Source organism: Ornithorhynchus anatinus, chromosome 1 (genome assembly GCF_004115215.2).
Source record: "Ornithorhynchus anatinus isolate Pmale09 chromosome 1, mOrnAna1.pri.v4, whole genome shotgun sequence".
Classification (NCBI taxonomy): domain Eukaryota; kingdom Metazoa; phylum Chordata; class Mammalia; order Monotremata; family Ornithorhynchidae; genus Ornithorhynchus; species Ornithorhynchus anatinus.
This window is the reverse complement of record NC_041728.1, coordinates 165,214,249-165,240,203: the sequence shown is the minus strand read 5'-3', so window position 1 is coordinate 165,240,203 and position 25,955 is coordinate 165,214,249. Positions and strand designations below refer to the sequence as shown.

Sequence of the window (25,955 nt, the reverse complement as noted above, 5' to 3'; positions counted from 1 at the left end):
TCTGTAAAATGGAGATAAACTGTGAACCTCACATGGGACAACTTGATTACCCTGTATCTACCTCAGTGCTTAGAACAGTGCTCTACATATAGTAAGTGCTTAACAAATACCAGCATTATTATTGAAGGGCCGGGCTTCATATTTCCTTCTGAAAGGCTGAAGCCATCCCAGCCATAATGCCCAATCTTCCATTCTCCCCACAAAGTTCTTAGCATCAATTTCTGATCTGCACCTCCCGGCCACCTCCGCCTCCCTGAAGAGTGAAGCGTCAATGTCAACATCCCAGGCTTGGAAGTCAGAGGTCATGGGTTCGAATCCCGGATCTGCCACTTGTCAGCTGTGTGACTGTGGGCAATCACTTCACTTCTCTTCACTTTTTACGAGATGTTCTTCCCCTTGACTCTGTTTATTGCCATTGTTCTCGTCTGTCCGTCTCCCCCGATTAGACTGTAAGCCCGTCAAACGGCAGGGACTGTCTCTATCTGTTGCCGACTTGTTCATCCCAAGCGCTTAGTACAGTGCTCTGCACATAGTAAGCGCTCAATAAATACTATTGAATTGAATTCTCTGTGCCTCAGTTACCTCATCTGGAAAATGGGGATTAACTGTGAGCCACACGTGGGACAACCTGATTACCCTGTATCTACCCCACTGCTTAGAACAGTGCTCTGAATTTTTGAGAATCAGCATGGCTCAGTGGCAAGAGCCCGGGCTTGGGAGTCGGAGGTCATTGGTTCTAATCCCGCCTCCGCCATTTGCCAGCTGGGTGACTTTGGGCAAGTCACTTAACTTCTCTGTGCTTCGGGGACCTCATCTATCAAATGGGGATTAAAACTGTGAGCCCCACGTGGGACAGCCTGATCACCTTGTATCCCCCAGCGCTTAGAACAGTGCTTTGCACATAGTAAGCGCTTAACAAATACCACCATTTATTTTTTATCCCACTGTCATCCCTGAAAATCAACAACATTCTAGTCAGAGTCCTCCAGTTCTAGGGAGAATCCCACTGGCCCTTCAGCACTCCAACTGCCCGGATGTGGCGGGAGGGGTGGGGGTAGCCATAGTTCAAATTTTACAAGGGGGCAACCCAAGGCTGTGCTTCCTGAGATCTGGGAGGGGAACCCGAGGGGTCTGAAGCTCGGTGGGTGGGTCGAAGCTCACCCCGGAAAAACCCTCCATATTCTGGGTTCGACTAGACTTCCGCCTGACATCATATAGTATGCTGCCTGGGTAGCATAATTTGAGAAAATCATCTGGGTTGGAAGGAGGCAGTGAATTTTTTCCCACCTCGGGGTAAAAATGTCTGAAGCTGTCCCTTGTGGGAGGCGGTTCAAAATTCTCCCAGCCTCCTACGCGACCCAGGCTTTCGAAGGCTTTGTGCAGCAGAGCTCGACTAGGCTCTTTTTTAGGAGAAAGAAAGAAAGCCCTTCTAAATTAGCTGCTAGGCTTATTTTTAGGTATTGTTTACAGCTGTAGCACCAGACTCTGCAAACTCTTTTCTGCCTTTAATTCATTCATTCTCCCCATGCTGGTGCTGTGGCAGGTCACTGCAATTCTGCCCATTGGACAGTTGGAGAAACTAAGGCCTGCAGAGGGGGAAATCCAGTCTTTACAGACACACACCCAAACTGTAATTTTGCCCAGTTTTCCTAAGCCCAAATATTCCCTGGCAGCGCCCCTTCCAGAAGGCACCCTGATATCAGCATGAGAGAAGCAGCATGATGTAGTGGATAGAGTACAGGCCTGGGAGTCAGAAGGTCATAGGTTCTAATCCTGGCTCCGCCATTTGCCTGCTGTGTGACCTTGGGCAAGTCATTTCACTTCTCTGAACCTCAGTTATCACATCTGGAAAATGGGGATTTTAGAATGTGAGCCCCAAGTGGGACAGGGACTTTGTCCAACGCGATTTGCTTGTATCCACCCCAGCGCTTAGCATCGTGGCTGGCACATAGTAAGCACTTAACAAATACCATTATTATTATTATCAATCCATTAATCAATCAATGGTATTTACTGAGCATTTACAGAAGTATGGGCTAGTAGAAAGAGCGCCGGCCTGAGAGTCAGAGGACCTGGGTTCGAATCCCATCTCTGCCAGGTGACTGCCGTGTGACCTTGGGCAAGTCACTTCACTTTTCTGGGTCTCGGTTACCTCATCTGTAAAATGGGGATTAAGATTGTGAGGTCCCGTGTGACACATGTACTGTATCCAAACCGATTATCTTGTTTCTTCCTCAGCACTTAGTACAATGCCTGGCACATAGTAAGCTCTTAACAAGTTAGCTTGCTTTAGAGAAGCAGCGTGGCTCAGTGAAAAGAGCACGGGCTTGGGAGTCAGAGGTCATGGGTTCAAATCCCGGCCCAGCCGCTTGTCAACTGTGTGAGTTTGGGCAAATCACTTAAGTTCTCTGTGCCTCAGTTTCCTCAATTCAAGTAAATTGGGGATTAAGATTGTGAGCCCCTCGTGGGACAACCTGATCACCTTGTATCCTTTCTAGCACATAGAACAGTGCTTTGCACAAAGTAAGCACTTAACAAATGCCATCATTAATTAAATAACACATATCATAGAAAAGATAAGCTCTTGGGAGAGTACAGTTTTATCATACTATTAAACTACTCAGAGTTGGTAGACAGGCTCCTTGTCCTCAAGGAGCTTCCAGTCTCCATTCATTCATTCAGTAGTATTTATTGAGCACTTACTATGTGCAGAGCACTGTACTAAGCATTTGGAATGTACAATTCGGCAACAGATAGAGACAATCCCTGCCCAATGACGGGCCCACAGTCTAATCAGGGGAGACAGACAGCAAAGCAAAACAGAACAAAACAAAAACAAGACAACATCATCAAGATAAATAGAATCAAGGGGATGTACACCTCATTACCAAAATAAATAAGGTAATTAATATATACAAATGAGCACAGTGCTGAGGGGAGGGGAAAGGGGAAGAGCAGAGGGAAAGGGGGGCTCAGTCTGGGAAGGCCTCCTGGAGGAGGTGAGTTCTCAGTAGGGCTTTGAAGAGGGGAAGAGAATGAGTTTGGGGGATGTGAGGAGGGAGGGCATTCCAGGACAGCAGTAGGACATGGGCCAGGGGTCGATGGTGTCCTGGGAAGGCTAGCATTCTGACTCCTCCTCTCCACTTTAGCCCCTCGGAGTACAGAGTGGTGGAGTTTATTTAGGAGACTTTAAGCCCATCAGTGGGCAGGGATTATCTCTATCTGTTGCCGAATTGTACATTCCAAGCACTTAGTACAGTGCTCTGCACATAGTAAGCACTCAATAAATGCTATTGAATGAATAAAGTGGAACTTGCTGTGTCACCCCACTCCCACAACCTGACCCAAACTACTCCCCTCAGGGGGCTGGTCCACATCAACTGTTACAGTGGGATCCTTGTTCCGAAGAAGACAGGTGAGAAGGCAGAGTTTCTATAAGGGGCTGGGAATGAGTCTACCAACTCTCTTATACTGTTAGATTCTACTCTCACTCAGTCAATCATAAATGATAATACTAATAATGGTATTTGTTGAGAGCGCTAGTTCTAAATGCTGAGGTAGATACGAGCTAATCGGCTTGAACACAGTCTTTGTCCCACATGAGGCTCACAGTCTTAATCCCCATTTTATAGATGAGGGAACTGAAAAACAGAGAAGTGAAGTGACTTGCCCAGTCAGATGAAAAGCCTAACCATGGTAGGCAGAGCCAAGTTCTATTGGGAAGAGTTCATTGGTGGAAGAGAACATGTCTACCCACTCTTTCTTACTGGACTTTCCCAAGAGCTTAGTAAAAATACTAAATACTAAATTTTAAGCGATAAAATTAATAATAATTGTGGTATTCATTAAGTGTTTACTGTGAACCAGGCACTCTGCTAAGTGCTGGGCTTGAAACAAGCAAATCGGGTTGGACATTGTCCCTGTCCTACAGGGGGCTTCCCATTTGACAGATGAGGAAATTGAGGCCCAAAGAAGTGAAGTGACTTGCCCAAGGTCACACAGCAGATGTGTATCAGAGCCGAAATTAGAACCCAGGTCCTCCTGACTCCCAGGCCCGTGCTTTATCCACTATTCCATGCTAATCCAAGCTCTCTTTTGCTGACAGCTGGGCCAGAGAAGAGGCTTTGGTCCCTCTGCCTTTTCACAGGCTGGGACACAGGGAGAAGGGAGTGTTCATTCATTCATTCATTCAATCGTATTTATTGAGCACTTACTGTGTGTAGAGCACTGTACTAAGCACTTGGAAAATACAATTCGGCAACAAATAGAGACAATCCCTACCCAACAACGGGCTCAGTCTAGAAGAGGGGAGTAGACACTGATGGTGATTTCTTCGACTTGGATCACTACCAGCATCAGAAGTAGGCTCTCAGCTCTGGTCAGGCAACACCTCTCACCCATCCTCATCCCCATCCCTGAAAGGGGTTAGAGAAAGGAGCTTTTGGCCCTCTGAGCAATACTGAGGGTTTGCTCAACTCAGAAATCCTCCAAGGAGCTCCTCGCCTTGCTATCCAGGGTATAATCACAGGCTATTTGGGGCCTGATGATCTAGTAGAAGATCTACCAAACTGCCACAAGGGAAGCAATGGAAGAAAAACGACTAGAGAGAAAAGATGATGGTGAATCCTCAGACTCGGGGATTTTGAGGCTGGCCTTATGCTCTGGGTAAATTGGACAAGTCACAATCTCTCTGTTCTCTGGGGTCTCCATCTGTGAAATGGAGATAGTTAACAATATGCCCCCCTCACCACCATTTGAGCGATGCCTTTGGAGTATCTAGAGGATTAGAGCATGGTCCTGGGAGTCAGAAGGACCTGGGTTCTAATTTCGGCTCCACCAGTTGTCTGCTGGGTGAATTTGGGAAAGTCATTTCACTTCTCTGTGCTTCAGTTCCCTCATCTGTAAAATGGGGATTAAGACTCTGAGCCCCAAGTGGGACAGAGACTGTGCCCAACCTGATTAACTTATATCTACCCCAGATTTTAATACAATGCCTGGCACATAATAAGCGCTTAACAAATATTTTTTTTTAAAAAAGGACAAATGAGCTGAGAGAAATGAAAGTGCTCTGAGGAAATGAGGCCCTAGAGAAATTCAAAATATGATTATCGCCATCATATTTTCCCTTGATTATCTGGCTGGTAATCCAGTCGATGAATCAGAATCAATCAATCAATGGCACTTATTGAACATGGCTCCATAAAGAACACTGTTGTAGGCACATGGGAGAGAGTACAGTAGAATAGGTAGACATGTTCCTTTGCCTTCAAAGTCCTTACAGTTCTGTAAAACAAAATCGTCTGAACCTGTTTAAGAGAAGCAGCATGGCCAAGTGGAAAGAGCACAGACCTGGGAGTCAGAGGACCTGGGTTCTAATCCCTGCTCCTTCATTTGTCTGTCGTGTGATCTTGGACATGTCACTTTACTTTTCCGTACCTCAGTTACCTCGTCTGTAAAATGAGGATGAAGACTGTGAACCTCATGTGGGACGTGGACTGTGTCCAACCTGATTAACTAGCATCTACCCCAATACTTAGTGCAGAATCTGGCACATGTAAGAGATTAACAATTACCAAATAAATAAATAGTATGCTATTATTAATCATTATTATTAATATTATTGTTGTGTTATAATACTTGTCGGCTGTGTGACTGTGGGCAAGTCACTTAACTTCTCTGTGCCTCAGTTCCCTCATCTGTAAAATGGGGATTAAGACTGTGAGCCCCGCGTGGGACAACCTGATTCCCCTATGTCTACCCCAGCGCTTAGAACAGTGCTCGGCACATAGTAAGCGCTTAACAAATACCAACAAAAAAAATATATATAATAATTGTAATATATTGGTAACAATATAATGATCGTTATTATAATTCTCGTGTTTGTTAAGCGCCTACAGTGTGCCAGGCACTTTATTAAGGGCTGGGATGGATACGAACAAATCGGGTTGGACGCAGTCCCTGCCCCACATGGGGCTCACCGTCTCAGTCTCCATTTTCAGATGAGGTAATGAAGTCCCAGAGAAGTGAAGTGACTTCCACATAGTAAGCGCTCAATAAATACGATTGAATGGATGCCTCACATGGAGTTCACAGTGAGGGCGACCTTCAGAAAGCTAAGAGGACGATCTCTCTAGCCTCTCCAGAGCCGAGCTACTTCTTCTCATTAGCCCTGTTCATATCATGATTAGCAATAGCCATGGCAAACAGTGAGCTGAAACTGTAGGCCTAACGCATTGCCAACTCTGCCCACCCTTAACCACGGCTCCAGTCCGGGTTCCTGGTGCTGAATGGAAAGATCCCTCAAGATGAGCTCCTCCACCTCCAAAGATGGATCAATCAGTGGTATTTCTTGACTGCTCACTGGGTGCAGAACACTGTACTAAGCGCGTGGGAGAGCATAAAGCAAGAGAGTTGGTAGACATGGTCTTGGTCCAGCTGAGAGTGAGATGGCTGGGGGCCTGTGGCCCACAGAATATTGTCTTAGCAGTGGAGCCCCGGAGATGCGGAGAAGCAGCGTGGCTCCGTGGAAAGAGCCTGACCATGGGAGTCAGAGGTCATGGGTTCTAATCCTGGCTCCACCACCTGTCAGCTCTGTCACTTGGGGCAAGTCACTTCGCTTCTCCAGGCTCCAGCTGCCTCATCTGGAAAACGGGGATTAAGACTGGCAGCCCCACGTGGGACAACTTCATTACCTGGTCTCTCCCCCGGTGCTTAGAACAGTGCTGGGCTCATAATAAGCACTTAACAAATACCATCATTATTATTATTAGCAGCAGCAGCAGCCATAGTAGGAGGAGGACCAGTAGCAACAGCGGAAATATTAATAGCACCAGGAGTGACACCAGCAGAACTAATAGTAATAGCAATAGCAGAAGTACTAACAGAAATATTAGTAGTAATAGCTGCTAGTAAGAGTACTAGCATAGTATTAGTAGAGACTAATAACTAATAACTAACTAATGTTGCTAGTAACCATAGCAGTAGTAATAGCAGCAGCATCGGTAATACCAGTAGTATAGTAGCCCAGCTACATACTGAACATACATGTCAGCTGTGTGACTTTGGTCAAGTCACTTCACTTCTCTGGGCCTCAGTTCCCTCATCTGCAAAATGAGGATGAAGACTGTGAGCCCCATGTGAGACAACCTGATCACCCTGTATCCTTCTCAGTGCTTAGAACGTGCTTGGCACATAGTAAGTGCTTAAATGCCATCATTAATGGAGAAGCAGCATGGCTTAGTGGCAAGAGCACGGGCTTGGGAGTCAGAGGACGTGGGTTCTAATCGCGGCTCCATCACTTGTCTGCTGTGTGACCATGGGCAAGTCACTTCACTTTTCTGGGCCTCAGTTACCTCATCTGGAAAATGGGGATTAAGACTGGGTGTAGGAGTACCTGAACCTGATGCTTAGAACAGTGCTTGGCACATAGTAAGTGCTTAACAAATACCATAATTATTATTAGTAGTAGTAATATTAGCAGCTTCAGGAAATAATATTAGTAGCAATAGTAGCATCAGCAGAAGTAGAAGAAGTATTAGAAGTAGCAGATTTTTTTGAGGGGAGGGTTAATGGTATTTTTTAAGCACTTACTATACGCCAGGCTTTGAACTGAATGCTGGGGTAGATATAAGCTAATCAGGTTGGACACAGTCCATATAATAATAGTAGTAATAATGATGGTATTTGTTAACTGCTTACTATGTGCCAAGCACTGTTCTAAGAGCTGGGGTAGATACAAGGTCATCAGGTTGTCTGACCTGGGGCTCACAGTCTCAATCCCCATTTTACAGATCTACAGATTACATTTTACCTCATCTGTAAAAAATGGAGATTAAGAGTGTGAGCCCAGTGTGGGACAGGGACTGTGTCCAATCTGATTAACCTGTATCTGCCACGGTGCTTAGAACAGTGCTTGTCATATACTAAAGGCTTAACAGATATAATTATTTTTATACATTTAATTTCATTTTCCTATTTCCCATATGGAATCTCTTTTTGTTCTCAGGCCATATCATCCTGAGATCATCATCATTTTCTATCCCAGTGAAACTGCAATCTGTCCTAAGCCTCAATCTGGAGGACTCAGTGATTTGGGTTGAAACCCACCTCAAATGGACCCTTAGGGGCTTCCGGGCTGCGCTTCTCCTCTCACCTCACCTTGCCATGGAGCAGCACGGTGTAGTGGATAGAGCACGGGCTTGGGAGTCAGAAAGTCATGGGTTCTAATTCCGGCTCTGCCACTTGTCTGTTGTGGCTCCTTGGGGAAGTCACTTCACTTCTCTGGGACTGGGTTACCTCATCTGCAAATGGAGATTGAGACGATGAGCCCCCTGGGGGGACAGGGACTGTGTCCAATCCGATTTATTTGTGTCCATCCCAGCACTTAGTATAGTTCCTGGCACATAGCAAACACTTAACAAATACCACAGTTATTATTACCCGACTCTATCAGTCACAGGGCTGGGATGGATGGTCTCCAGGACACACGCTCTCAGTTGACCCTCATGCTCAAGAGAGGATGGAGACTCCATGGAGAAATCCACATCTAGGGTCTCTGTTCCTGAATTCACACAAAATAACTCCCTAGAGACAGCCAATCCGAGTCAGAAATTGATAATAATAGTAATGATAATTGTTGTTGGTATTTGTTAAGGATTTACTATGTGCCAGTCACTGTACTCAGCTCTGGGGTGGATACAACAAATCGGGTTGGACACAATCCCTGTCCCATGTGGGGCTCACAGTCTCAATCCTCATTTTACAGATGAAGTAACTGAGGCATAGAGAAGTGAAGTGACTTGCCCAAGGTCACATAGCTGATGAGTGGTGGTGCAGGGATTAGAACCCAGGACCTTCTGACTCTGAGGCCTTTGCTCTATCCACTATGCCATGCTGCAGTAGCAGCTCCTACGAGGACAGGGACAGAGGCAACTAAGGCCTGACCTGGGAAAAGATGTCAGGTGTCTTGCTGTGTCATTGTGTCACCACCGCCACTGCTGTTGCTGCTGCCTCTAGGAGAAATAACATCAGCAGCCGCTTCAGTCTGGATCTCTCGAGTCTAAAATGAGAGGAAATTCAAACAAAATCCAGCAACAAAACCAACCACAGGAGCAGCGGATTGAGCCAGCCCAGCGAAACAAAGCCCAGTAGCGCCTCTGAGTACAGGCAAGTGCAGGCAGAATGTTGGCTAACAGGCTCAGGCTGGGCTCCTCAGCGAGCCTGATCCTCCCCAGAGCAGGAAGGCAACCTCTGGGGGTCGGGGTTGGCCTTGCCATGGAGCACAACCTGAGCCACACACTTCTGCATCCTCTCAGCCCATCTTCCACTCCATCTCTCAGTTTCTCATTTCGTCTCTCTCTGGCAATGTTCCCATCTTTTTCTCTTCCACCTCCCTCTCTATTTTCCCCACACCTGTACTTTTCTTTCCCTATTTTGGTTTTTTCTCCCTTCTTCCCTCTCATCCCCCTCGCCCCCTCTCACACCCTTGCTTCCTCTTGCCCTTCCATTGTGCCAACTCCATCTATCCCTCCTCTCACCCCCTCTTCTTTCCTCTTGCCTCCTCCTCCTCCATTACCCCCCCCCCATCACCCCTTTTTCCCTTCTCTCCCTCCTTCTCCTGACTCAACCCCTCTTACCTCCTCTTGCCCCTTCTCATTTCCTCTTGCCCCCTTTGGTTCTCTCATCCCCTCCCCTCACTCCTTTTCTCTTTCTCTCATGCTCCCCTTCTCTCTTTGCTTCTCCTCCTCTCCTTCTGAAGACCCTTCCTCACTTAGCCAAGCCCTCCTGTATTCTCGACTCCAGAATCTCAGTCTCACTGCCACCCTGCTCAGAGACGAGCGGAAGCTCTTACTAACCCACGGTTATTATCTCAAAGCTAGACACTCAAACAGCATAGAGTAATGTGATGAAAAAAGAAAACCAAAAGGACTCCAGTGGAGCTCCCAAACCCGCCAGACCATTTCTGAGAATCCATGGCACTGAGACAGAGGTGACAGGCTCCCTCTCCCCTGTGGCTCTTGACAGTTGGAATGGAGAAGTTTCCTATATGCTGGGGACTGCAGTAAAATTTCAGCAAAGGAGAAGCATTCGCTTTCTGAGACAAGCAATCATCCTCAAATCCCAAAGGAGATTGCTGGGAAATAGCAAGCCATCTTTTATTTAGATGTATATAATCTAGAAAAAGGAAAGAAAGCATTAGAAAGAAAGAACTCAGGAATCGGGTGTGTGGAGCATATGTTCCTATATATGAATGTGTATCTACATGCATATATATATATAAATATATATGTATATATTATATATATATATACATGTGGGGGTGAGCTGTGTAAATGCAGAACTTATCCGAGATAAAGAGGCCCCTCCCAATGACTCTGGTGAAGATTCTTTATCTGGACCACATTAAATAGAAAATAAATATTACCTCTGTAAATTAACACTCAACCTCAGGTGCCCGGAGCATAAAAGAAATCAGACAGTAGGTCTGAAAGGGAAAGAATAAACTCCATGATTCTCTCCACATTTCATTCTAATGTCTCAGAAATCTGGGTCTGTTCAGGAAGGCCTGAGTGAGTTTGCTGCAGACAGATGTTTCTGTTCTCTTCCCTTCCAGAAGAGGAAAGCAATCGTGGGGAGGGGCGGGGGGTAGCTGAGGAGAGGGGTGAGAGGAGAAGGCTTCCGTACCAGTGGGTGAGGACAGTGTATTTTTCCAAGCTCTTTGTAGACCAATCAGGAAATTAGCTTACTCAAAATCTCTCTTTTTATTGATTTAGTTAACTTGAAAAACTGTTTTAGCCCAAATCACAGCCACCTCAATTAAATACCAAAAAATAAAATAAACTGTGGTATTTGTTGAAGCGCTTACTATGTGCAAAGCACTGTTCTAAGCGCTGGGGAATACAAGGTGATCAGGTTGTCTCACATGGGGCTCACAGTTTTAATCCCCATTTTACAGATGAGGTAACTGAGGCACAGAGAAGTTAAGTGACTTGCCCAGAGTCACACAGCTGGCAAGGGGCGGAGCCAGGATTAGAACCCCCGACCTCTGACTCCCAAGCCCGGGCTCTTTCCATTGAGCTACGCTGCTTAACAGCAGTAGTAATAATAACAATAGTATTAATCTGATACATTGGACACGTGACAAGCACCTACCGTGTATTTACTGGAGTAAATGCAAGGTGATCAAATAATAATAATGAGAAACAGTGTGGCCTAATGGAAGGAGCAAGGGCCTGGAAGTCAGAGGACCAGCATTTTAATCTTAGCTCCACCACTCGTCTGCTGTGTGACCTTGGCCTAGGGAGAGAGCAAGGTGGAGGGGAAAGGCCACCATGACATCTCTGGTGGAGAACAGGACAGTTCATTTGGCCCCAGTGAGGCTTTGGGATGATCTATTGATTACTCTGCCCTGTCCTCCATCACCACTGATAATTAGGTACAATCCATAAACACCCTAATTAAATCCAGAATTTTCTGCCTAGAGCAAACCTCTGCTTTGCAAATTCTTTTGAAAACTACCTTGCAAACAATGAACACTTATGTGCACATCCATCTGTAATTTATTTTAGTGACAGCCTCCCCCTCTAGCCCCTCTCAGGATCGCACCTGGAGAGTTTCCAGTACTCTACCAGTCTCAACTAAGGGAAGGAGAGTCAAGCAGAGACGTATCCATTCCATTCCTAGCTTGGGCAGTGGCTAGCGAATAGAAGGCAATCTGCTACGAGTCAAAACTCACCTATGCTGGGCAACAGCGGCATGAGAGAGAGTCGAGGGCAGAGACACAAGTTGACTGAGCCAAAGGAAGCAGTGGTAAACCGCTTCCAGATTTTGACAAAGAACACTCTCTGGATCCACTACCAGAATGATTGCAGATGGAAGTTGGCATTCTGAGAGAGATGTGTCCATGGAGTTGCTTTGGGTTGGAGACAACAGCGTAAGACAAGACAAGCTCCTCCTCTAATCTTTAAATTCCTTGTGGCCAGGGATCATGTCTACCTCCTCTACAGCAGTGAGGTCTCCCATGTGTTTAGTATGGGGTTCTGCACACAGTAAGCACCCAATAAATACCATTGGTTGATGGATGGATAGAGGTGCTGGGCAGACACCATGAATTTGGAGTAGGGAGGATATCTGCTTCGCTCCAACCAGCCCTCTCTTAGTATTAGGGCTACTGCTTCCTGGAAAATTAAGATGAACTATTGAGAAGACAGAACTGATCTAATTTCAGCTCCACCACTTGCCTGCTGCATGACCTTGGACAAGTCACTTCACTTCTTTGTGCCTCTGTTTTCTCAACTGTAAAATGGGGGTGAAATAGCTAATGAAATATCCTACTTAGACTGTGAGTTCTGCATGGGACAGGGACTGTATCTGACCCGATTGACTTGTATCTACACCAGTGCTTGAAAAAGTGTTTGATATATAGTAAGCACTTAGCAAATACCATAAAACGAACGAACCAATTTTCTACTAGAAATTGTTTTCAAAATGGGTCAAGTTTGGATGCCTTGTTTTTTTATCAAAATCACCCAGAATTGTATACTCTGTCATTCATTCATTCATTCATTCAATCATAATTATTGAGTGTTTGATGTGCGCAAAACTCTGTAATAAGCGTTTGAGAGTCCAATCTAAATAGATGGCATAGTGAATTGGAAAGAGGTTGGAGATCAAGGGACTTGAGTTCGAGTCCGAGATTAGCCAATGACCTGCTTTGTAACTTTGGGAAGGATTCTAAAGCTATGGGTGCCCCAATTTTTAAATCTGAGTAATGGGGATAAAATATAAGCTCTCTCTACCTCTTAGACTGTGAGCGCCACCTGGGTCAGAGACCGTCTTTGATCTGTTTATTGTGTATCTTCCCCAGCATCACTCTCCCCAACTTCAAATATTGAAGGCACACCTCCTCCAAGAAGCCTTCCCAGACTAAGTCCCATTTTTCTTCAACTCCCACTCCCTCTTGCATCACCCTGACTTGCTCCCTTTGTTCTTCCCCCCTCCCAGCCTCACAGCACTTATGTATATATCTGTAATTTTATTTATCCCTTTGCTCTTCCCCCATCTCAGCTCCAAAGCACTTATGTACATATCTGTATTTTATTTATTTGTTTTGATTTCTGTATCCCCCACTCTAATCTGTGAGTTCATTGTGGACAGGGAATGTCATTATTTATTGTTGTACTGTACTTTCCCAAGAGTTTAGTACAGTGATCTGAACACAGTAAGCACTTAATAAATATGATTGATGGATGAATGCTTACAATGTACCAGGCACTGTTAGATAATCAGGTAGGACACCGTTCCTGTTGCACAGAGGGACAGGAGGAAGTACCCTCATCTGTAAAATGGGGTTTAAGATTGTGAGCTCCATGAGGAACATGAATGATGTCTAATCTGATTTGCTTGTGTCCACCCCAGTGCTTAGCGCTCACAATCGTAAGCCCCATTTTACAGATGGGGTAACTGAGGCACAGAGAAGTGAAGTGACTTGCCCAACATCATGCAGCAGTCAAGTGGCAGAGCCAAGACTAGAACCTAGTTCCTTCCAACTCCCAGGCCTGTGCTCTATTGATCGGAGCATGTCATGTCTACTAACTATTATATGATATACTCCCAAATGCTTAAAGAATAATAAAAATAATAATAATTATGGTATTTGTTAAGCACTTAGTATGTGCCAAGCACTGTTCTAAGCACTGGGGTAGATACAGGGTAATCAGATTGTCCCAGAGGGGTTCATGCTTTTACTCTCCATTTTACAGATGAGGTGACTGAGGCACAGAGAAGTTGTGAGTTGCCCAAGGTCACACAGCAGACAAGTGGCGGAGGCAGGATTAAAACCCATATCCTCTGACTCCCAAGCCCGCACTCTTTCCACTAAACCATGCGGCTTCTCTGTTTAGTATAGTTGTACAGATTAAGCACTCAGTAAACACCAGTGATAGGTTGACAGAAACTGTAATAAAGTACAGTTGTGTGGTTGAAAACACTTATCATCATATGATTATAGTATTTATTAAGTGCTTACTATTTGCCAAGCACTGCTCTGAACACTAGAGTAGATACAAGTTACTAAGGTTAAACATAGTCCCTGTCCCACTTGGGGCTCACAGTCTAAGTAGGAGGGGGGAAAGGCACTTAATCCCCATTTTACAGCTGGGAAAACTGAGGCACAGAGATGTTAGGAGACTTGCCCAAGATCACACAGGAAACAATTGGCAGAGCTTGGATGAGAACCCAGGCCTTCTGAATCTTGAGCCCGTGGTCTGTCTCCTAGGCCCTGCTGTTTCTCAGTAAGGCTATGTGTGGTAAGGCTGGAAAGGTGTAAATTTAAAAATGTGGTGTTGTCCTTGTAATTCGAAAAGTTTTAAGAATGATAATAATAATTATGGTACTTGTTAAGTGCTTACTATGTGCCAAGCACTGTTCTAAGTGCTGTAGTAGATACAAGCTGATCAGTTTGGACACAGTCCCTGTTCCACATGGGCTCACAGTCTAAATCCCCATTTTAGAGATGAGGTAACTGAGGCACAGAGAAGTTAAGTGACTTACCCAAAGTCACCCAGCAGACGTATGGCAGAGAGAGAATTAGAACTCAGCTCCTTCTAATTCCCAGGCCCGGGCTGTATCCACTAAACCTTACTGCTTCTCATAAGTCTATCTGAGTAGTGCTATGAAAACTCTGAACCCGTCAATGGTAAGATGGCATGACCCAAAGTGGTGGAAGTTCATTGGAAGTTCTTTGGAAAATCTTTAATCGATCGATCGATCCTGGAGGAGATGGAAGCTCTTCCTTTCCAGGACTTTTTTTGGAATGGATTTTCACAGTAGTCTCAATCAATCAACCAATCAATGGTCTTTATTGAGCGCTTACAATGTGCAGAGCAGTGTTCTAACTCATTCATTCATTCAGTTGTATTTATTGAGTGCTTATTATGTGCAATGCACTGAACTAAGCCCTTGGGAGAGTAAATTATAACAATAAACAGACACATTCTAAGTGTTCTAAGTGCTAAGGAGAAGCAGCACATCTTAGTGGATAGAGGATGGGCCTATGAGTCAAAGGTTCTAATCCCGGCTCCACCACATATCTCTTCTGTGACCTTGGGCAAGTCACTTAACTTCTCTGTGCCTCAGTTACCTCATCTGTAAAATGGGGATAAGAGTGTGAGCCCCCTGTGAGACAGGGACTGTTCCCGACCTGATTACCCTGTATCTGCCCCAGCACTTAGAACGGTGCTTGGCACATAGTAAGCCCTTAACAAGTACTATTATTATCATTATTATTATTTGAAGAATTAGCCGACATGTTCCCTGCCCACAGTAAGTTTACAGTCTAGAGGGAGAGCAGACATTAATATGAGAAAATAAGTAATTTATAATGTATAATGTTAAGATGTGGATATAAGTGCTGTGGGATTGAGGGTGGGGTGAATATCAAGTGTCCAAATATAAGGCTGAGGGTGGGGTGAATATCAAGTGTCCAAATATCTTCTCCTTAAGAGAAGAAAGTCCCTGAAGCTCCATCTGGGGTACAGTCACCTGCCCCCATCAGTCCCCCCATGGATTGAGGCCTGCTGCCTCCCCTCCACCACTCTCCTGGTCCGCGAAGCCGCAGATTCCTTGAGGGCTCTTTGTCTCGGCCGACGCTCTAAGTTCCGGCCTGCCGCTCGAGCAGATCTCTGCCTCAATCCATCTCCTCAGGCCTCAGCTGGGGTGGCCTTGAGCACGTTTGTGCTCAGACAACAGAATGATCTCCCGGGAGGCCCAGTGGGCTTATTAATCGCCATTCTGTGGCTTAGAGAAGCGGTCAGACTAAGGCAGAGCGAAATGACACAGCGAGAACTCTCCGATCAGGATTTGGTGGGTCCAGAAAACTCGCCAAGCGCTGTGGCTTGGGAAAGTCGAACGGCTCTAAGCTGTTATAAGGAGGGTTTGGGCACGGGGAAGTCCGGTTGCTGCTGGACATGGTGAGGGACCCCAGCCCTGGGTGGAAGGGAATCTGGTCCTGCCGATGTCCTGATCTGTCCTGTGGAATAGCTCCGTCCGATGACCCCTAAAGCCCCTTCAGCGTTTCCCTCGAGTAAAGGAAGGGCCCAACTAAAATCGGTGGTACTTCTCTGCATCCTTGAACTGTAATTTAATTAATTTTGGTATTTTTAAAGCTCTCACTAGGTTCCACACACTGTACTAAGCCTTGGGGTAGTTGCAAATTAATTAGGTTAGATACAGATTAGAGAAGTAGCGTGGTGTAGTGGATAGAGCCTGGGCCTAGGGAGTCGGATCCCAGATCCGCCACTTGTTTGCTGTGTGATCATGGGCAGGTCATTTCACTTTTCTGGGCCTCTGTTATCTCATCTGTTAAATGGAGATTAGGAGTGTGAGCCCTAAGTAGGACAGGGACTCTGTCCAACCTGACTAACTTTTATCTACCCCAGTGCGTAGAACAGTACTTGGCACTTAACAAGTACCGTAATTATTATTATACAGGACCTGTCCCTCTGGGGATCCCTGTCTAAGTTGGAGGGAGAACAGATATTGAATCCCCATTGAGGAAACTGAGGGACACAGAAGTCAAGTGACCTGCCTGAGGTCACACAGCAGACCGGTGGTAGAGCTGGGAACAGAACCCAGTTCCTCCGGTTCCCAGGACCATGATTTATCCACTAGGCTGCATTGCTTCCCTCTTCATTTGAGGACCTCAGTTCAGCTGTTCCCTTTGTTCATTCTGTGTATCGTGTCCTCCTTGCATGGTTTTCTCTGTGCCTGTATCAGCAGACAAGGTCAGTGATGGTAAGTCATGATTCTCACCCTCGTGGCGCTTATCAGCACACCCAACCACACAGAAGTAGAGGCCATGTGATTATAAGCCCCTTGAGGGCGGGTTGTCCACTTTCAGGGTGCTCTGCACATAGAAGGTACTCAACAATTACTGGTGATGATGGTGCTGGTAATAGTGATGGCGTCAGTCAGACAGTCAGTCAAACGTATTTATGGAGTACTTACTGTGTGCAGAGCTTGGGCGAATACAATACCAAAATAGACACATTCCATGCCACAACAAACTTACGGTCCAGAGGGACAAGGTGCTAATGTCCAACTCCAAAGGGAAACAGACATTGTCTTTCTCTCTGAGGACAGGAAGTGGAGGAAGAAAGAGGGAAGAGTGAGAGTGAAGAACGATGTCCTCTGTGGTCACTATTATTGTGGGGAAGGGAAGCTCAGAGCTCCTCAGCCAAGCCCTCCCAGCATCAAGCTCTGTGCCCTTGGGCTTGGAAGAATCAGAAAATGGCCAGCTGGCTCATCCTAGAGCTCTGCTCTCCGTACCTCTGCCGAACAGATATCCCTGAGCTCAAAGATGCAGTGCCGTGCCCCATTTCCCCGTCTTTCACTAGTGAGAAGGAGCTACCTACAATCCCCTTGCCTTTTCCGCTGCTCCCTCTTCTCCTCACCCCCTTGTCGAAGGGGCAGCTCCTAACTTAGAGCTGGGGCAGGGGGGACCCATACTTTCTTCCATTCTTTTCCAACCCTTTCTCCACCCGAATTTGGAGAGGTCAGTGGGAGAGAGGGGTTTGTCTGCTGGAAGGTTCAGGCTCCATCTGTCTATGTAGGATGGGAAGCCAGAGACAGCTGGCCTCATCTGAGGTGGGTCATTCTTGACTAAAATTGGCCAGTCCTCAGTGGGAGGCAATAGCCTTCCTTACTAAGCCAGTCAAACGTATTTATTGAGCACTTATTGTGTGCAGAGAGCTGTGCTAAATGCTTGGGAGAGTACAGTATACCAATATAACAAACTCGTTTCCTGTTCACAACAAGCTTACAGTCTAGAGGGGGAGACAGAGGTTAAAGATGAGCTGCCGCCTGCACGTCCAGAGGAAAGGAGATCTGATCTAATAGCCCGGACAGAGAGAGTCATCTTAACCTTCTCAGCCCCTGGGGGGTGGAAGGAGCCGTTGTCTGGCCGACTAAGTTATTTCGGGCAATCTCTGAGCCTCAGGTCTCTCCTGAGATTCTATGGGAACTCACTCCGGTCCCAAGCCCCGTTCCACAGGGACATACCAAAGCTCAGAACAATGCTGGAGAGAGTCAAGAGCAGCATGGTCTAGTGGAGGGACCATGGGCCAGGAAGTCAGAGGAAGCCCGGGCCAGGAAGTCAGAGGACCTGGTTTCTCAACCCAGCTCCTCCATTTGCTGCTGTGTGACCTTAGACAAGTCATTTACTTCTCTGTGCCTCAGTTATCTCATCTGCAAAATGGGGTCCCCACATGGGCATGGACATGGACTGTGCCTAACCAGTTTAGCTTGCTTCTATCCCAGCGCTCAGTATAGTTCCTGGAATACAGTACGGGCCTGGGAGTCAGAAGGACCTGGGTTCTAATCCTAGCTCTACTACTTGTCTACTTTGTGACTTTGGGCAAGTCACTTAATTTCTCTGGGCCTCAGGTTACCTCATCTGTCAAATGGGGGTTAAGACTGTGAGCCCCAAGTGGGATAGGGACCACGTCCAAACCAATTTGCTTGTATCCACCCCTGTGTCTGGCGCATAATAAGCATTTAACTAGTACCACAATTATTATTCCCCTCTCAGGGTCGCACCTGGAGAGTTTCCAGTACTCTATCAGTCTTGGCTATGGGAGGGAGAGTCAAGCAGAGGCCTGTCCATTCCATTCCTAGCTTGGCCAGTGGCTGGCGAATGGAAGGCAATCGGCTACAAGTCAAAACTCACCCGTGCTGCGCAGCAGCAGCATGGGAGAGAGTCGGGGGCAGAGACTCAAGTTGACTGCGTGGAAGGAGGCAGTGAAACATTTCCATATGTTTGTCAAGAAAACTGTATGGATACACTACCAGAACGATTACAGATGAAGAGCGGGGAATTCGGGTAAAGATGTGACCGAGGTGTCGCTATGGGTTGGAAATGACTCGACAGCATAAGACAAGATAATTATTATTACTATCATTATTACAAAAGCCTCATTTAAAGCACCAACTCTGAGACAGTGGACACTGGTGTGGGGACAGAACAAAGTTTGGCCTAGTGGAAGGAGCCTGGGCCTGGGAGTCAGAGGACTTAGGTTCTAATCCCAGCTTTTATGTGACCTTGGACACCTCTTTTGCCTCAGTTACCTCTTCTGTAAAACGGGAATTAAATCCTCCTCCCTCCAATTTAGGTTGAGTCCCATGTTGGACTGTGTCCTACCTGATTATCTTTTATCTACCCCAGGGCTTATAACAGTGCTTGACACATAGTAAGCACTTAACAAATGCAGTGAAAAAAAGGATCCACGGAAAATGGGGAAACAATTTTGAAAGCACACTGCGAAGAGGGAAGGAAACAAGGAGAAAGTGCAGATGATAGGGCAAGGTGAAGAGGGAATGACTTGGTTGGATCACCTGATCACCAGCTAAAGTCACCAGGGAGGAAGACATTTTACTTCCCCTAAGCTAAAAGCCGGCCACCCTATTTTGGGACATTTCTTAACTCAATATATATAAATACTCTACCATAGCTATATTAGACATCTATAATTGATTATGTGACTGTGGGCAATTTTGGTAAAAATAGGGCATCTGACCTCGGTTTAGGAACCAATCCCTTATTTATGATATCGTTCCTGTGACCTGACTTTCAAGGTTGCAGATTGAGATGCAATTTTCAGGGTTGCTGGGTTAGAAAATGGCCTTGGCTTTTCCTGGTGGCCACAAGCCTGGCAAAGTCAGGAGGTGGAAGGTCACCACTTATGAGTTTCCAGTGAAACCTGGAGAAATTAGTGTCCTATCAGGCAATCCTGGGAAATTGTTCTGGTATAGTTTTTTGACCACTCACCTGAAGGTTGTCAGAACTCGATAGTGCGATTAGCTAATAAGTGCTCTAATAATGGACTGATAGATTGGAACAGAACTCTTCCGTCTAAGAAAGGTAAAGGCAGAGAGGGACGTAATCTAAAGAGAGAGCCCTGGGCAAACCCAGATTCACTGCTCCCCAAATTTGATTCCACCAAGATTAGAGGGCATCCACTGGATCTTGAAAATGTTATCTTCAGGATTGAGGTATAAATATATGTAATACCAGAAAGAGCCCGGGCTGGGAGTTAGAAGGACCTGGGTTCTAATTCCAGCTCTGCCACTTGTCTGCCAGGTGATCTTGGGCAAGTCACTTCACTTCTCTGGGCCTCAGTTACCTCATCTGTAAAATGGGGATTGTGAGGCCTATATGGGAAAGGGACTGTCCAACCCAATTTGCTTATATCCACGCCAGTGCTTAGTACAGTCCCTGGCACATAGTAAGCACTTAAAAATTGACCATAAATATATAATATAATCAAGGAAATGCTTTTTCCCTTGGCAGAGGGTCAGCATGTGGATTGGTCCATCAGTTCTCCTGCACAGGAGGTCCCCAGTGAGTGATTAGAGGGAAAGTTTGGGAAACACTGTGGCCTATTGGGTAAAGCTTGGCCTGAGAGTTAGAGGACCTGCTTTCTAATCCCAGTTCCATCAATTGCCTCCTGTGTGACCCTGAGCAAGTCACTTAACTTCTCTGTGCTTCAGTTTCCTCAACTGCAAGCTACATTGGTCACTTGTTATACTATGTAAATACTGGTTATCTGTCCATTCCCAAGGAGAACACCCAGGCATATCTTATGGGGTGAAACTTGGTAACTCAAGGTATATGCCGCTGTCGGGAGGGGGGTGGGCATAGGGCACTCCCTCTCACCATTCATTCATTCAGTAGTATTTATTGAGCACTTACTAGTGCAGAGCACTGTACTAAGTGCTTGGAATGTACAATTAGGCGACAGAGACAATCCCTGCCGAATAACGGGCTCACAGTCTAAATGGGGGAGACAGACAGCAAAGCAAAACAGAACATAACAAAACAAGCAATCTGGTGAATCAGAATATCCACCAGAATCCCCTCAAGCCCCACTGGGCACAGGACAGTTTAGCTGAACCTCAAAATTTTACCAAGTCTTTCTGGGGGCTAAAAGACACAGAATGATGGCAGAAATGTACTTGGGTATTTAAGGCTTGTTTCAGTTGGAGCTGGTTCAGGCAAACTGGGGAAATCTGAATCCCTGAAAATCTTCCCCGAAATGGCCCTAAATCACCATTGTAATTAGATCTTCCAGGTGTCAAATCTGGAGAGTTGGTCCCCCAAAAGAGGCTGGATCACCATAGGCTGCAGCAAAGATAAGGGGTCAATGGTCAGGGCCAACTGGGGGGTATGGGTTGGAAGGATCCAAGGACAGCAGCCCCATTTCCTCAGTGGTTCAAATATGTCAAGGGCACCAACTGTGAAGAGAATAGATGCCCCATATTCGAAGGGAGATAGTCCATCTGAGCTTGTCAGGCACATTAGGTTGCCATCTGAAACTTGGACACTTTCCCCTTCTATCATGGCATAGAGAATAGGATGGTTGCCCTACACCATTCTGGGATGTCAGAAATTCATGTCCCGGAATGATCTAATCTAATCCCGGTTCTGCCACTTACCTGCTGTGTGACCTTGGACAAGCAGCGTGGCTTACTGGAAAGAGCTCAAGCTTGGAAATCAGAAGATGCGCCTTCTAATCTTGGCACCACTACATGTCTGCTGTGTGACTTTGGGCAAGTCACTTCATTTCTCTGGACCTCTGCTACTTAATCTGTAAAATGGGGATTAAGTCTGTGAGCCCCATGTGGGACAACCTGTTTATCTTATATCTACCCCAGCGCTTAGAACAGTGCTTGGCAAATAGTAAGCACTTAACAAATATCATAATTATTATTATTTTTATTCTCTGGGCCTCAGTTCCCTCATCTGCAAAATGGGGATTCACACCTGTGTTCTCTCTTACTTAGAATGTGAGCCCCATGTGGAACCTGATTATCTTCCATCTACCCCAGCAATTAGTACAGTGTTTGGCACATAGCACTTAACAAATATTATTATTTTTATTATTATTACCAATATTATTATTACAGCAGGACCTAAGTTGAACATGCTAAATTCAACATCCTGAGTTGAATCCTGACATCTCAAATGGAACATTTACTAAACAGAACTCCCTGAATTTTCCCATACTGTTGGCAAGACCACCATTCTCCCTGTCTCACAAGCCAGCAACCTCACGGTTATCCTCAACTCATCTCTTTTTTTCAACCCCAAAATGTGCAGTCACCAAATCACACCTGTTCTACCATCACAACATCTCATATTTTGCCTTTACTACCGTATCAACCTCCTCATTGACCTCCCTGCCTCCAGCCTCTTCCCTCTCCTGTCCATGCTATACTCTGCTTGTCTTATACCTCCGACGCATAGCGACTCCAATGACACATCTCTCCCAGTACACCCCATTCTCCATCTGCAATCGGTCTGGTAGAGTAGCCAGAGAGTTTTCTTGGTCAAAATCCAGAAGTGGTTTACCATTGCCTCCTTCCGCGCAGTAAAATTGAGCCTCTGCCCTCGACTCTCTCCCGTGCCGCCACTCCCCAGCACAGGTGAGTTTTGACTTGTAGCCAATTGCCTTCCTCTCGCTAGCCACTGGCCAGCTAGGAATGGAATGGATAAGCCTCTGCTTGACTCTCTCTCCCATAGTCAAGACTGGTAGAGTACTGGAAACTCTCCAGATGCATTACTGAGATGGTTCACTCTGCTTATCTTATCATTTTTCTTAAAAAAATCCTTCTGCACACATCTCCCCACTCCTCAAAACCAATGGTTACCTATCTATCTATGCATCCAACAGAAACTCCTCATTATCAGCTGTAAGGAAGTCAAACGCTCTCTATTCTCCCTATCCTTGTTTCTCTCCCATTATAACTCAGCTCACACTCTTGGTTCCTCTAAGACCACTGCTCATACTGCACCTCCACCTCGTCTTTTTCATTCATTCAATAGTATTTATTGAGCGCTTACTATGTGAAGAGCCCTGTACTAAGCGCTTGGAATGTACAAATCGGTAGCAGATACAGTCCCTGCCCTTTGACGGGCTTACATTCTGATCAGGGGAGACAGACAGACAAGAACAATAGCAATAAATAGAATCAAGGGGATGAACATCTCATTAAAACAATAGCAAATAAATAGAATCAAGAGCAAATAAATAGAATCAAGAATAAATTTTGCCATCAACCCCTCATTCTCACCCTTTCTCTTACCCAGAACATCCCCCACCTCTCGTATCTGAAAGGCCACAAAGCAGCATGGCTTAGCAGAAAGTGCACGGGCTTGGGAGTCAAAGGACGTGGGTTCTAATCCCTGCTCTGCCACTTTTCTGTGTGACCTTGGGCAAGCACTTGACTTCTCTGTGCCTCAATTACCTCAACTGTAAAATGGGGATTAAGACTGTGAGCCCCATGTGGGACAACCTGATTACCTTGTATCTACCTCAGTCCTTAGAACACTGCTTGGCACAAAATAAGTGCTTAACAAATTCCATTACTATTACTTTATTTCCCATCTTCAAAGTTCTACTAAAATCATATCTCTTCCAAGAAGCCCCCCCGACTAACCGCTCATCTCCCCACCTTATTCTCCCTCCCTTCTTGTTGTCTGCTGTGTCAGAGAAGCAGCGTGGTTTAGAGAGAAACAGAGTGGCTTAGTGGAAAGATCACAGGCTTGGGAGTCAGAGGTCGTGGGTTCTAATATCAGCTCAGCCACTTGTCAGCTGTGTGACTCTGGGCAAGTCATTTAACTTCTCTGGGCCTCAGTGATCTCATCTGTAAAATGGGGATTAAGGCTGTCAGCCCCACATGGGACAACTTGATAACCTTGTATCTACCCCAGTGCTCAGAACAGGGGTTGGCACATTGAAAGCACTTACCAAATACCATCAATATTATTATTATCATCTACGCACTTGGGACTGAACCCCTAAGCATTTTGATACCACCCCCACCCTCGGAGCACTTACCTACATATCTTTATACTTTGTTCAGTTGATCAATCGTATTTAACTGAGCGCTTACTGTGCACACAGCATTTTTCTAAGCATTTGTTTGCTTAGTTGCTTCCTCCTGTAACTCATCTGCCTCCTTGAGAGCAGGCACATTGTATTGTATTGTGTTCCAACAAGTGCGTAGTACAGTGCTCTGCACACAGAAAGTCTTCAATAAATACCATTGACTGACTGATTGACATGTGACTGTTGGCTGATGGGATGAGATAACCTGGAGCGATTCGGGGGGTTTGGCTGGGGAATCTCCCTCAGGGAAATGGCATTTCTAATTTGGCGAATAACGCTATAACCAGGATTTTTGATAAAGAATATGCATAGCAGTAATAGTAGTAGCAGTGGTAGTAATAGAAGAGTCACAATCAATTGTCTTTATTGAGCGCTTAATGTGTGCACTAAGTGCTTACAGTATAACAGAGTTGGTCGACATGATCCTTGTCCACGATGGCTCAACTGTTGCATAACTAGAAGTAGTAGTAATGTTAGCAGAGCAGCACCATGACATAATAAATAGAGCAAAGGTTTGAGAGTCAGAAGATCATGGGTTCTAATCCCCGCTCTGCCACTTGTCTGCTGTGTGACCTTGGGGTAAGTCACTTCACTTCTCTGTGCCTCCATTACCTCATCTGGAAAATGGGGATTGAGATGCTGAGCCCTATGTGGGACAAGGACTGTACCCATTCTGATAAACTTTTATCTACCTCTACGCTCAGTACAGTGCCAGGCACATAAGGGCTTAACAAATACCACAGTTATTACTGCTAATAGAAGTAAGCTCATTATGATCAATGAACATATCTGGTACTCTTCCAAATGCTTAGTACAGTGCTCTGAATGTAGCAAGCACCCAATAAATAGCACTGATTGATAGTAATAATATAGTAGCAGCAGTAGTGGTATTAGTATATAGAGCGCAGGCCAGGGAGTCGGCGGTCGTGGGTTCTAATCCCGGCTCCACCACTTGTCTGCCATGTGACCTTGGGCAAGTCACTTCACTTCTCTGGGCCACAGTTACCTCATCTGTAAAATGGGGATTGAGATTATGAACCCCAAGTAGGGCAGGGACTGTGTCCAACCCGATTTGCTTCTTTCCACCCCAGTGCTTAGTACAGTGTCTGGCACACAGTAAGCACTTAACAAATACCACAGTTATTATTATCATTTATTATTATGTATTGATCGCCCACTTGCTGAGGTTCACTGAACTAGATCCTTGGGAATAATGAATAATAAAGTAGGAGATTCTCTGCCCACAAGAAACTTACACTCTAGCAGGAGAGACAACATAAGAGTCCCTATAACTAGGGTGGTGAAAATAAATAAAAGGAGTGAATATATATCCAAGCGTGCCTAGGAGGGAAGAAATAATTCATAAATAACATTTATTTATATTAATGTCTGTCTCCCCCTTTAGACTGTAAACTAATTGAGGGCAGGGAATGTATCTGTTGTACTGCTGTAGCGTACTTTCCCAAGTGTTAGTACAGTGATCTGTACACAGTAAGCATTCAATAAATATTATTGATTGATTGACAAGTGTTAGAGTTGATATGGCTCAGAATGCCGGGAAATTAAAGTGCTTAATGAATACCATAATTATTATGTGCATATAAGGATCTTGTGTTGTCGTAATGCCGTTGCATCATCTCTGACCCGTAGCAACACCATGGACACATCTCTCCCAGAACGCTCCACCTCCATCTGCAATCATTCTGGTAGTGGATCCATAGAGTTTTCTTAGTAAAAATCTGAAAGTGGTTTACCATTGACTCCTTCCGTGGAGTAAACTTGAATCTCCGCCCTCGATTCTCTTCCATGCCCCTGCTGCCCAGCACGGGTGAGTTTTGACTTGTAGCAGATTGCCTTCCACTGGCTAGCCACTGCCCAAGTTAGGAATGGTTTGGAAATGCCTCTGCTTGACTCTCCCTCCCATAGTTAAGACTGGTAGAGTACTGAAAACTCTCCAGTTGCGACCCTGAGAGGAGAGTCCCATTTTATCCATGTGGAAACTGAGGATAA

At 45.6% G+C, this 25,955-nt stretch overlaps 1 protein-coding gene and 2 non-coding genes across 3 annotated transcripts in view; all 3 read left to right on the top strand.

The window, feature by feature from the left end:
* Positions 1-25,955, top strand: part of RAB6B (RAB6B, member RAS oncogene family) — a 159,828-nt gene that overhangs the window by 35,359 nt on the left and 98,514 nt on the right. The gene's annotated exons all lie outside the window — the stretch shown is intronic.
* Positions 11,587-11,724, top strand: LOC114817491. Its single transcript, XR_003765353.1, has one exon. It is a non-coding gene; the product is annotated as a small nucleolar RNA SNORA7 (small nucleolar RNA).
* LOC114817078 lies at positions 18,577-18,714 on the top strand. The gene has a single exon (XR_003764930.1). It is a non-coding gene; the product is annotated as a small nucleolar RNA SNORA7 (small nucleolar RNA).